This window comes from Perognathus longimembris, chromosome 9 (genome assembly GCF_023159225.1).
Source record: "Perognathus longimembris pacificus isolate PPM17 chromosome 9, ASM2315922v1, whole genome shotgun sequence".
Classification (NCBI taxonomy): Eukaryota; Metazoa; Chordata; class Mammalia; order Rodentia; family Heteromyidae; genus Perognathus; species Perognathus longimembris.
In genome coordinates this window covers 7,712,369-7,725,145 of record NC_063169.1, presented here as the reverse complement: position 1 = coordinate 7,725,145, position 12,777 = coordinate 7,712,369, and the positions used below count along the sequence as shown (strand labels likewise).

The 12,777-nt window shown below is 44.9% G+C and overlaps 1 protein-coding gene across 3 annotated transcripts in view; it reads right to left on the bottom strand.

The window, feature by feature from the left end:
- Filip1 (filamin A interacting protein 1) overlaps window positions 1-12,777 on the bottom strand; it is a 175,066-nt gene that overhangs the window by 140,552 nt on the left and 21,737 nt on the right. The window contains exon 1 of one of the 3 annotated variants that reach the window (XM_048353676.1): window positions 8,141-8,229. The exons of the other annotated variants lie outside the window; for them this stretch is intronic. The gene's annotated coding sequence lies outside the window, so the exon portion shown is untranslated. Of the gene's footprint in view, window positions 1-8,140; window positions 8,230-12,777 lie in introns of those variants that run through there. 3 annotated transcript variants of the gene reach the window in all.

Genomic DNA, 12,777 nt, shown 5'->3' with positions numbered 1-12,777 from the left:
CAAAGTCTTGGAGTTCAGCAAAATGCCAGACTGAAGGCCTGTCTCAAGTGGTAGCGTACCAGCCATGAGCTAGAAAGCTCAGTGAGCATGAGGCTCTAAGTTAAAGATACGGTACTGGCACACATGCATACACACACACACACACACACAAACACACACACTCAACTACTTAGTTACAGTGATGACAGGGCAAGGAGAAAGACTATTTTCAAGCCCAGATGTGTAAAGTTTTTGGCCAGTTGAAGCAACAATCATCATTTTCATGTTTTTAGTGTAAGTAGGTAGGTAACTACATTTAAGCAAAAAAATGAAAAAACCAAAAATCATTAAACATTTGGGTCTCAATTAAAGTCAGATCATTCAAGATAAATTCTGTATTAACTTTAAAAAATTCTTTTCAGTGCGTCTTCCCCAAGCCTCAGAAACACATAAATCATCCAATATTATTCACATCGACACCCTTACCCAAAAAAGGAAAAGCAACACAAACCTTCTTTTGACTTCCCGATGTTGCTGTGGCTTAGAGGAAGCACTTGGGGACAGAAGCACAGGGCGGAGCTGCTTAGAAGAGGCCTCTGGCTCTGCTTCTCCACCCCGCGTGTCTCAAGTTCTGCAATCAAGGAGCTACCGGCCAGCTAAATCTGTTCGGTTCATGTTTGACTTTCCTTCTGAGTTCAGCCACAACAGCGGCCTGGACTTAGAAACTGAACGCTCCAGCTAGGCCACGGAGATCTAAGAGCTGTATTCTGCCTGCAGCTTTTCCCCTTCTCTCATTAGCTACTGAGGAACACGGACCATTTAAGGGAAGAGAAAGAAAAAAAAAAAAAGAACAGAACGCAATGAATTTCCCTGAGGTCCTTATCATTTTACACTAGAACCTTTATAATACATTCTTGAAGGACCACTTTCTCCCTTCCTTTCTCCCTTTTTTCTTCATTCTCATTCTTTTTCTTCTGTCCACTTTTCTTCCCTTCCTTCTTGCTTCCTTCCTCTCTCTCTCCCTTCTTTGCTTCCTTCCTCTCTTCCTACTTTCCTTTTTCCCTCTTTTTCCTTCCCTTTCTTTGCCTTCCTTTCTCTTCCTTTCCCTTTCCTTTTCTTTTCTTCTCTCATTCTTTTCCTTCTTTCTTCCTTCCTTCCCACAATATTTTCACTAGAGAATGACAGTTCTAGAACTCAGTTTACCCTATCTTTTAAAGACTTCCTTTCAACTAGGTAAACTGATAGTGAAATTGGCAGGCCTTGTCCATAATTATCATACATAAGATTTATTGCGTCTAAAGCTATTAAGAAATGTCCTTATTACAGATGATTCATACATTTTTGTTAAATTAAGTGCACAAAATACTATGCATCCAAACACAGAAACAGAGATCTTTTTCTCTTTTTCCTGAAATTTATTTGTCATGTTTACGAATGGATAGGATAAAGAACCACGAATGGCAAGAGTCCACTTCTGGCTGGGTACTGGTGGCTCAAGCCTGTAAACCTAGTGACTCAGGAGGCTGAGATCTGAGGACTCGGGTACAACACCAACCCAGCCAGGAAAATCTCCGTGAGACTCTTATCTCCAAGAGATAAGGAAGAGAACAGGAAGTAGTGCTGTGGCTCAAAGTGGTAGAGCACTGGACTTGAGTGGAAAAAGCTCAGGCTCTTGAGTTCAAGTCCCACAAACAACAAGAAAACAAAAACAAAACAAAACAAAAAAGGAATTTATTTCTGTTTGGTCAGGTTGAAGTTACATGGCCCGACTGTTGAGTCTTTTTAATTTTTCTTTGTTTTTTTCTCCTTCCTTCCTTCCTTTTTGCTTGAACTTGGTCTGGATGCTGTTCCTGAGCTTTTATGCTCAAGGCTGGTGCTCTACCACTTGAGTCACAGCTCTGCTTTGGGTTCTTTTTGTGCTTAATTGGAGACAAGATTCTCATGAACTTTCCTGCCCAAGCTCACTTTGCACCTCAATCCTAAGATCTCAGCCTCCTGAGTAGCGAAGATTCTAGGCACGAGCCACCAGTGCCCAGCTGGGTCTCTTCATTTTTATCTGTTAGTAGGTCATTAAAACAAATCAAATCATTTAAGGAAAGAAATAGAAAGATGGCCAGGTTAACAGTGTTCCTACAGAAAAGTCTCTATTGTACTTGTAGGCAAGGATGGGAGGAGGAAGCTGGGAGAAAATGAAGGAAGAGGTGACATTTAAGAAAAAGAAAGAAAGAGAGAAAAAATGTACTCATGATGTGACTTACAAAATTGTAATTGTAATAAACAATTAAATGATATATTTTTGAAGTCTCCATCGCTATAGACTATGTATAAACAAACACACTTATCTCTAAGGGCAAGTAGAGCACGGGGCAACCTATACTGTGAGTGACTGCTTCTCCTCCTTAATAATGCTTCTTTCGAGAAGACATCAGCCTGCTCACTGATAAGGAAGGGCTCCAAGCACAAATTCCATACGGAATTATTGGCTGCCATTCAAACCGTGTGTGCTTCGAATACTCAGCTGCAAAGTCTGTCCCAAGCAACATTCCAAATTTAAAAAGTCTGTCTATCCTATGATCTGTGAAATAGAGTTCACAAACTATTGCTATCCAAGATTTTTTCTTTCTTTTAAATTATCTTTAAGTAGTTGTATAAAGAAGTTGCCATTCAACAAAGCAGTATATGAATACAATACATCTAGATCAACATTTCCCCTTTGAGAATGAGGGATATGTGAGTCTCGTGTGCATCAAACATTAGAATAAATAAAGCAATAATAGAATACTTTTTTGAAAAACCTGACAGGAAACTGTGTATTTTGTGGGAGTTTTTTGGTTTGGTTTGGTTTTTATGCAGGTACTAGCTAGGGTTTGAACTCTGAGCCTTGTGTTCTTACTTGGCCTTTGAGCTCTAGGCTGGTGCTCTACCCTTTGAGCCACGTCTCCCACTTGCGGCTCTTTGCTTGTTAATTGGAGGTCAGAGTCTCAGGGACTTTTCTGCTCAGGCTGGCTTTGAACTGCAATCTTCAGATCTCAGTCTCTTGAGTAGCTAGGATGACAGACGTGCTCGGCTCTGACAATTATGTATTTCATTAAATCATTTCATCTTTAAAACAACTCTATGAGGAAATAGCATTACTATCTCCATATTACCAATGAGAAAACTGAAGGTAGGATAGTAATTTGCCCAAGGCTGCAGTGAACTGAGATCTGAGATCCAGGCCCTGTGGTTTTTCTCTGTTATCTGTCTCTCCTGACTCCTCGTTCCATGAATATACCTTCTTGTTATGTCTTTGACTCAGAGTCAAAGAAACAAACTATGTTTATATTCGCTTATCTTTCGTTCTTTTGATGCCTGTACTAAGGAATATTTGCCATATAAACAAAATCATTTCACAGACTGTCAAAGGTAGGGAGGAACTCAGTTCAGCCCTCTTCCACTTGAGCCACACCTCCAAGCCCAGCTTTGGGCTGATTATTTTGGAAATGGAGTCTAGCTAACTTTTCTGTCTGGACTGCCTTTAAACTACAATCTTTCAGATTTTAGCTTTCTGAGTAGCTAGGATTACAGGTAAAAGCAACCAATGTCTGGCACCTTTCAAACTTGTGTGTGTTGGGGGAGGGGGGGTCCTGAAGTTTGAACTCAGGGCCTGGGTGCTGTCCCTGTGCTTTTGTGTTCTAAGATGGCACTCTACCACTTGAGCCACAGGGCCACTTCTCGCTTCTTGGTGATTAACTAGAGATAGGCATCTCAAACACTTGCCTGCCCAAGCTGGCTTTGAACCTCCGTCTTCATATCTCAGTCTCCCGAGTAGCTAGGATTACGGGCATAAGCCATTAACGTTCAGCAACTCTTCAAACTTTTTGACATGTTATTAAAATAGATCTCAATCTCATTTTGTCCCCTTACCTAACAAGTTCAAAGACAAAGATGATTAGGTAAATGAGTGAAAATGTGTATCAAAGTCTCTAATATACTAAGTATAAGCCACCTTTTTCTAAAGAAACACTCATCTGCCTACAAGGAAAAACACAATTCTCAGGTGCCAGGCTCACACCTGCAAACCTAGCTACTCAGAAGGCTGAGATCTAAGAACTTCAGTTCAAAACTGGACCAGGCAGAAAGTCCACAAGACTTTTATCTCCAATTAAGCACCAAAAATGCCAGAAGTGGACTTATGGCTTAGGTGGTAGAGCACTAGCCTTGAGCACAAAAGCTCAGGGACAGTGGCCAGGCCCTGAGTTCAAGCCCCAGGACCAGCACACAAAAAAAGAAGAAAAAGAAAAACACAATTATAATTCACAAGCCCCAGAGTTTCACTTTTAAAGATTAAGTGAAAACTATAGCTAAAGAAAAATTGTTGTTTAAGAGTTATGAGTTAAATATTTAACAAATCTGTTGGAAAAAATCCATAATGATTCTTGATAAAGAACCACCTAAAAGAGTAATTTTAATCTCTTTTGACTATAGGGGATTTTCTTTTGGAGGATATAGAACACCTTGCTCCCAAAGTATCATTCCTGCTTTGTCTCACACACTAAGGCTAACAGATTTCATAAGCAACTAAAAATAGTACTAAGAAACACCTCTCTTTTAAATATGTAGGGAAAAGGAACTCTAGCTTATTTAAATGTTTCAATGTTAAAGGCTGGATTTTAATTCATGACCCCACAGATAAAAGGAGTTATGATTTAAACGAATTGTACCAAAGGTCATTATAAAATTCTGGCAGTAAAAGATGAGAAAAAATATATGGTTATAGCTGGGTGTTATTCGTATTGGCTTACACCTGCAATCCTAGCTACTCAGGGCTGGTGCCTAGGTAGTACCCAGGCCCAAGTTCTCTCTCTCTCTCTCTCGCTCGCTTTCTTTCTTTCTCTCCCTCCCTCCCTCTCTCTCCTTCTTTCTATTCCTCTCTCTCCCTCTCTTTTTCTCTCCCCCCCCCACACACAAACACACACTGTATGTACATATATACACATATATAAGTATACATATAGATGATTCGGCTATTTCCAAGTTTAAAGGTCTACTTGTATTCACAGAAGATAGAATTTCTCTTTCATTTTTGAGAGAGATAACATCATTTCCATAATCAGGCTCGTGAATATGCTTAAAATTAACTTTTCTGCTCGTGATGATAAAGTTACGAAGACTGCTTGAGGATTATTTTTGGTAAATGACTATAATTTTTGTTTTGTGCAGGTATTGGGGTTTGAATTCAGGGCCACCCATTCGCATTTGTCTTTTTAATCTCAAGACTGGCAGTCTCTCACTTGAGCCATAGCTCCACGTCTGGCTTTTTGCTGGTTCTTTGGAGATAGGAGTCTCAAAAACTTTCCTGCCTGGGTCAGTTTCAAACCATGATCCTCAGATCTCAGCTTCCTAAGTAGGTAGGATTACCGGCATGAGCCAGCAGTGCCTGGTTTTTGTAGTTTTCTTACTTTTGTTTTCATCCATACTTTATCATGTATTCACCAGCAGAAATCTAAAGCCACTAACATTAATAATTGAGACCCAATGGACACAGAACTGAGGAGCTCCCGAGGCAAGATGCGCTAGGATCACACCTGCACATACTTCATAGAATCATTCTAGACTGAGGAAGACAAAGCCAAACCCTAAATGCCCCAACTCTAACAGAGAACCACATTATCTAAACTGAGGGGGTCACTTCCTGAAAGTATGGTCCAGAAAAAAACCATTGTGACGGTGGAAGTCAACTCCTCTTAAACACCAGCCCAGGTGTTTACAGGAATAGAGAGCTTGGCTTGTGCCGGGCAGGGGCATAGGCAAGCACAGGTGACACCGTGAACTGTTCTCTGGGATGGCCCGTTGTCTGAGTACCAAAAGCCTAGATTAGACCTTGTATCTGAATCGTGGGAGTGAGAGTGGAAAAGTTAAGCCGGTGCCAAATGAGGCAAGGCTTTCAAAATACCCAGCCCAGGTGGTTGGCAACAAGTCGGGGTCCCAGAAGAGAACTGAATGGTAGCTAGACCTGCGGAGCAAGGCTTTAGAAGAATTCATCTCGTGATCCCAGGGCAGGATGACCTGGATCGCCCCGGGAGCAGCTGGATTTCCATCCAGATGAAGCACACAGAGAATGGACGGCCCATGGAACCTATCAACTCTTCCAGGGAGCTAAAGTTATCCCAATTAAGTGACTAGGAAAATAGATCATAGACAACTTGACTGTCAACTGCAGGAACGCAAGGGGTTTAATGTGAGTGAGCTCTTCTTGATTCTCATAGCCAGGTGCTTAGTGGTTGGCGCCTGTAATCCTAGCTACTCAGAAGGCTGAGATCTGAAGATCACAGTATCTGAGGTTCTTACCTCCAATGAACTAGTTAAAAGCCAGAAATAGAGGTGTGCCTCGAGGGGTAGGGATCTAGTCTTGAGCAAATAAGGCAAGTGAGAGAGTGAGGTCCTGTGTTAAAGCCCCCTTACCGGCACTTCCCAGTCTCCCTTCAAAAACCAGAAGACAGGCAATTCATGATACTCAACAATCCACTTCGGCAAACAGCGGTCACAGACTCCCTCAGGGTCAGACTCCGCTCAGTTATCTAAAACCCATCCCTCAGACGCTTAACAGAAATGACATGCCTAACACTAATAATAGATTTGGGCTTTATACGTGCATTTATAAGCCAACAATGAGACCCGACCAAAAACAAGTAAAATGTAAAGCGTTTAGTTCTGACTTCTGAACTCTTTTCAAGACAATCATATTTCCAGGAGTTTCTTCTCCAGTCCCAAGGCTTCCAGCACGTATGTGCACTTTAATGTGTGCCGACTCACTATACGTAATTACTCTCACCTTATAAGCAATCAGAATTGTGAAATATATTACTCATCAAAATGGGTTAGCAATTTCACATTGCTGGATCCATACTACATACATGACTTTTTAAAAATAGGAACATTTACCGAAAAGCTAGCACTTTTTTGCCTTCATTTTCTTGTGGCGCCAGGGATTGAGCCTAAGGCCTTTTGTATATGCCAGGCAAACACCCCGCCACGGAGCTCCAGCCCAAGCTGTGTTCACATAGGTGTTCATGTATTCTTCTTCGTCGACAATTGGTTTGACATCGCTCATGGGTAAATTCTATACTCGGGTTGTCCAAACCGACTCAACTAACTTCTTTTAAAAGTGCCCTCCATGTCTACTTTGACATTGTCCTTCGGTTAGAACATTCACCCTAATTATCATAATCATGTAAAGAGATATTATCCTCTTCTGCAAATTCAAGCCAACTGTAGACCATGAGGTGAAATCAGTAACCATGTCACCGACTTTCAATCATAGAACTTGTCATTTGCAACATGACATGGTCCCCTCAGCGCAATTCTGAGAACATTGTCTTGTAACTCATGAAAGAGCAACAGGTAATCATTACTGGGGCAAAAAAAAAAAAAAAAAAGGACTTCTTTTACACGAATATAGACACACTCATATACATTTGTGCACCTTAAGAAGTTTTCTTTAACCCTAATACATTCAGCTCAGGGTTTGAAACAGTGGAAGCTACTGTATCCATTTGAGAGAGAAATTACTTTGTTTTAAAATATATACATAGGGTCCTGAATAGCAAGAATCAACAACAGCAGAAGTAGTCGCTCCGCCCCAGACATGTCAGGAGCTGGCATTTGGGGTCAGCGTGGCACGAGGTGTCCCCATGTAAGGAGAGAATGGGGTGAAGGGGGAGAGAGAAAGCAGCCAGCCAAGAAGAGAGCAGCAGCACACGCACCGCAGGGACTTCCCCTCAGGGAACCCACAAACGAAAGATCCCTTTCCTCCCCGGCTCCAATACCCACGCCCTTCCCAGCGGTCCTGAGCCATCAAGCCAGGAACTGTGCGGGGATCCCGGCTCCCACTTCTGCTACCTGTGGAAGGGCGATCCACGGACAGACGCTGACCATGATCAAGTCACCCCCACCCGCAACACGCTCTGGGGTTTCCAAAGAAGCAGAGGGAGTCCTGATTCTAGAATCATCCTAACGATTCACAAGGATACCAGCTCTGACCCGCTGTGATCAGTGTCGGGGAAGCGCGGCCCGGCTGGCCGGGAAGGGCAGCGGCGCGGCGCTGCGTCCCCGCCCGCCCGCCCGCCCGCCCGCCCGCCCGCCCGCCCGCCCGCTCGCCCGCTCGCTCGCTCGCTCTTACCTGCCCGCAGCTCCTTCCACCGGGGCTGCTTGCTCCTTGGAAGAACTGGTCCCGGCACAGGCCGAAGTCCCCCAGAGGAGAGAGGAGGAGGAGAGCGAGGTGCCCCCCCCCCCCGCCCCCGGGCTGGCTTCCCCGGGACGAGGCAGCAGCTGAAGTCAGGCAGGAGAGATCCCGGGGACCCTGGGTCCCGCGCCGCGCGCGCGGCTCCCCGCTCGGCTCGGGGGCTCCCGGCCGGGCTCGGCGGGCGTCCGAGTGTCCCCGTCCCGGCGCCTCGGCGGCGGCTCGGGGCTGCGGGGCTCCCCGAGGCGGCTGGCCCCCCTGGGTGGCCCGCGCGCGCGCTCCGGGCCCCGGGTCCCCGCGGCGACTTGGCTGCGCGCTGAGCCCGCTGCTATATTTAAGCCGTGCGCTCAGCCGGTCACGCCTGGCGACAGCTGAGAAGTTTCTAGCGGCTCGGCTCGCCGGGTCCCCCGGCAGCTGAGGGATCCCTGGCCGCCCGCGAAGGACGCACGGAGGCGGCAGGGCCCGGCACAGCCCCTTTGAAGGCCCTCTGGTCCTTCCCTGGAGGTGAGGACTGGGGGGGGGGGATGGAGATGGGGATGGGGGGTGGGGGGAGTTCGGTGCTAGCGTCTGAGAAGCCCCAGAGCTGCCCGTTGTCTGGGGCAGAGGAGCGATTGACCCAGGCGATGTTCTAGAAGCCCCAGTGGACGCTGATAAGGCTTTGGCGATGGGTTTTTTAAAGGCTGAAAGTGTTTGGCCCGTGTTGGGAAGTTCACGGCGAGCGACCGGCTCGCTGTGAGCCCGGCTTGCAAGGGTCACCCTTGGCGCTCACCGCCTCGTCGGGGAAGGCCGCCAGCCGAGGAGCTGAGCGCTAGGCAAGGAGGAACCCCAACCCGGAGAAGGGTCTGCACCGCTAAGACTTGGAAAGAAATAAGGGGGGGGGGGAAGGTGTTGTCACTCAGGTCGCGCATTCAAAGTAACACTTGGGGGGAGGATTCCAGAGAGCAGGGCCACTCCACCTCTCAGAAGCCCTGCCCACCCTTCACCCTTCACCCCCAAACCAGAGAAGCCCCAGGCTCCACCTGGCCCTAAACGTGAAGGTGAAGAAGTCAGAGAGTGAGAGTAATCTCTCTCTCTCTCTCTCTCTCTCTCTCTCTCTCTCTCTCTATATATATATATATATATATATATATATATATATGTATATGAGAGATAGATAGGTTATATATACCACAGATAGAGATATACAGAGATAAATACATCTATATCTCCATCTAAATATAGAGAGATGGGTGTATATTTTTACACATAATCTTTCTATACATATCATCTATCTACAGATAGATCTACCGATATAGATACATGCATGCCTATACCTAAATATTTGGAGGTATAAATATGTATCTATGTGTGAATATGTATTTATAGGCATATGTGTGTGTCTTCATTCTATATCATAAAGCAGTACAAATCTGCCAAGATGAAGACTCACGAACGAGGGAGGAGGGGAGAATGACGGGAGGGGGAGACCTGGATCTGGCTGCATTGTACAGGTAATCGACATGTTGAATTGAATCTCCTTTGTACAACTATTTAAAGATAATAAATACTTTGTTTAAACAATACAAATATGTATTCAATTCTTGGGACTGTTTTATTAATGGCTTTGGGCAATTAATAATAGGGGAATTTGTATGAAGTCGTTTCAGTCACAGGTACAATAGGCAGAGAGAGAAGAAAGATATTATTGGTTAATAAACTAGAATATCATCCTAAAAAAACTCATAAATTTCATTTTAAATGTTGATGCGCAATTTACCACACTAAAGATACTCTCTTTATAAACCAAGCCTGGTGGCGCACACCTGGGCTACAAAGCTACATAGCAAACCTCAATCAATCAGTCAATCAACCCTGGTAACTCTCTCTCTCTCTCTCTCTTTCTCTCTCTCTCGTCCTCCCTCGCTCCTTTCTTCTCCTTTTCTTTTCTTTATTCTGTGCAAGGCTTGAACTCAGGACCTTTTGCTGTTCACTTTCATCAATCATGGCTTGCACTCTACCACTTGAGCCACACCTCTGGTCCAGCATTTTCCAGATTAGTTAGATATGGAGTATCTGGTACTCGCCCTGCCCCCCCCCCAGGTTGGCTTCAAACTGTGATCCTCCAAATTTCAGCCTCCTGAACAGATAGGAATATAGGCATGAGCCATGGTGCTTGGCTCAACTCTCTTTTTGACATGCCACCTGCAGATGGGCCCAGGAGATATGTAAATACAAGGATTTAAGATTTTAAGAATTGCACAGTAGCAGTATGGAGTTTATTGACGAGGAACCCTAAGTAATGTCTGTCTGGGAAGACTTGCCATGTTCCACAGGCAGGGAGAGTGGATGTAGAAGAGAATGACCCTCACCTTTCAAGTTAACTGATTTGCACACCTGCACCATCAGACTCATCTGTTTCCATCCTCACCAGCACACTGACCGCCAATCTCTTTCCCCTGAACTCAATTGCAACTAAACACATGTAAAATTGTATTTTTGCACATGTAGTCTTTCTGGGTCTGAGCCTATCTTAATTTTTAAAAATACTATGCTTATTAAGATGAGGGTTCTTGTGTGTGAAATGAGCTGTCTCTTCTAGAACAGATATCCACAGTCCTTCCAGCTGGGTTCCAATGTGGGTGAAACCTCTGCCTGAGCTACAGAGGAATTGTACATCACCAGGACAACACTCTCAAAGGGCTGGGTTCCAATATGATTCTCTAGAAAGCACACGCCCCTATGCAAATCAAGTGCAATGTCCCCAGGAGAAAAACCCCAGAGAACTCTGGGAGTGTATGATTCACCCTGCATGTAGCTCCTTTATAAATGACTCCAGTCCCAATGAAGTGCAGAAGAGTGGAGCCCATGATAACTGAGCGGAAATGACCCAATGTGCCTTTATAGACCTAGAAAATACCATTAGAAGGCTAGTCGAGTTTTTGTTGTTGTTGTTGTTTTTTGTCAGTCCTGGGGCTTGAACTCAGGGCCTGAGCACTGTCCCTGGCTTCTTTTTGCTCAAGGCTAGCACTCTATCACTTGAACCACAGAACCACTTCTGGCTGTTTTCTGTATATGTGGTGCTGAGGAATCGAACCCAGGGCTCTATGTATACGAGTCAAACACTTTACCACTAGGCCATATTCCCAGCCCCCCCCCACCCCGTTTTGTTTTGTTTGTTTGTTTTTGCCAGTTGTAGGGCTTGGACTCAGGGCCTGAGCACTGTCCCTAGCTTCCTTTTTTTTTTTTGCTCAAAACTAGCACTCTACCACTTGAGCCACAGCCCCACTTCTGGCTTTTTCTGTTTATGTGGTGCTGAGGAATCAAACCCAGGGCCTCATGCATGTAAGGCAAGCACTCTACCACTAAGCCACATTCCCAGCCAACAACTCCACCTTTTGATGGGTAATTGAAGATAAAGTTCCCTCAGGTTTGTCTGCCAGGGCTGGCTTTGAACCACAATCCTCAGATCTCCTGAGTAGCTAGGATTACAGATGTGACCCATCAGTGCCCAGCCTTGTTTTAAAATAGTGTAGTGAAAAGCAAGGGCCCACAGAACATTTCATGTGATTAGGGAGTGTTGCAACCTTCGGATTATGATCTTTAGTTTCACTAGTCATAGACTGTATGTGCAACTAACAGTCCAGGATTCCACAACACTCTCTCTTCCCCCCCCCCGCCTCCCCCTCTCTCTTTCTCTCTCTCTCTCATCTTCTCAAGTGAATTTATTTTGGAGGCTTTCCCCTTGAGAATCATTCTTCAGACTAAAGCATTTCCTCCCCAATCCACAGAGGAAGCATGGCATTAGAAACGATTAGAAATGTGCGCTTTGTACAGTCAATGAGGAACCGCTGTTCAACACGCATTGTTAATACATGGCCGCGCCCTTTCCCACAGCTTCAGGGTGAACGTCGTGAGGACCGCGGGTGAACTATGCCCAACTTCAAGGAGGAGGAAATCATGAGGTGCATTTGTTTTTAAATAGAAAAGTCAATGAATGGTGTCATGGTGGGAGGGGGGAGCAAATGAATTAGGTAACAGCATACATCCATGCCTACTACATTTTTCCTACCTAGTTCATGGAAAAACAGTAATACCTGTGTGCCGGTACTGGGACTTGAACCCAAAGCCTCTCACTCTCCTTTAATTTACCCCATTCAAAGCTGGAACTCTCCCACCTGATTGGAGATAAGAAGGCTCGTGGAACTTTCTGGCTGGCTCATTGTGACTGGCAATCAGATCTCAGCCTTCTGAGTAGCTAGGATTCCAGGTGTGAGCCACCAGTGCCAGCTGTATGATTTTTAATAAAAAGATACGTTGCTTTGCTTTTGTTTGCTGTGCGTGAGATGGAGTCAGGGTTGTTGGCACTGGACGAGGGTTCCACCATGAGCTGTATTCCAACCCCTAAAAAAGTCCATTTAAAATCCCCCAGCATTAGGCACAGATGGGGGTAAAGGAGAGAGATAATGTCATGATGAGCATAGCAACATACAAACTCATTGGAACTGAAGTCTTGTTGAATACCAGAGAAGAGAAAATTGGACTGAAAAGAAGATAATTGCTTTAAGAAAAAAAAACACATCTATTTTTAAGCAAAGGAT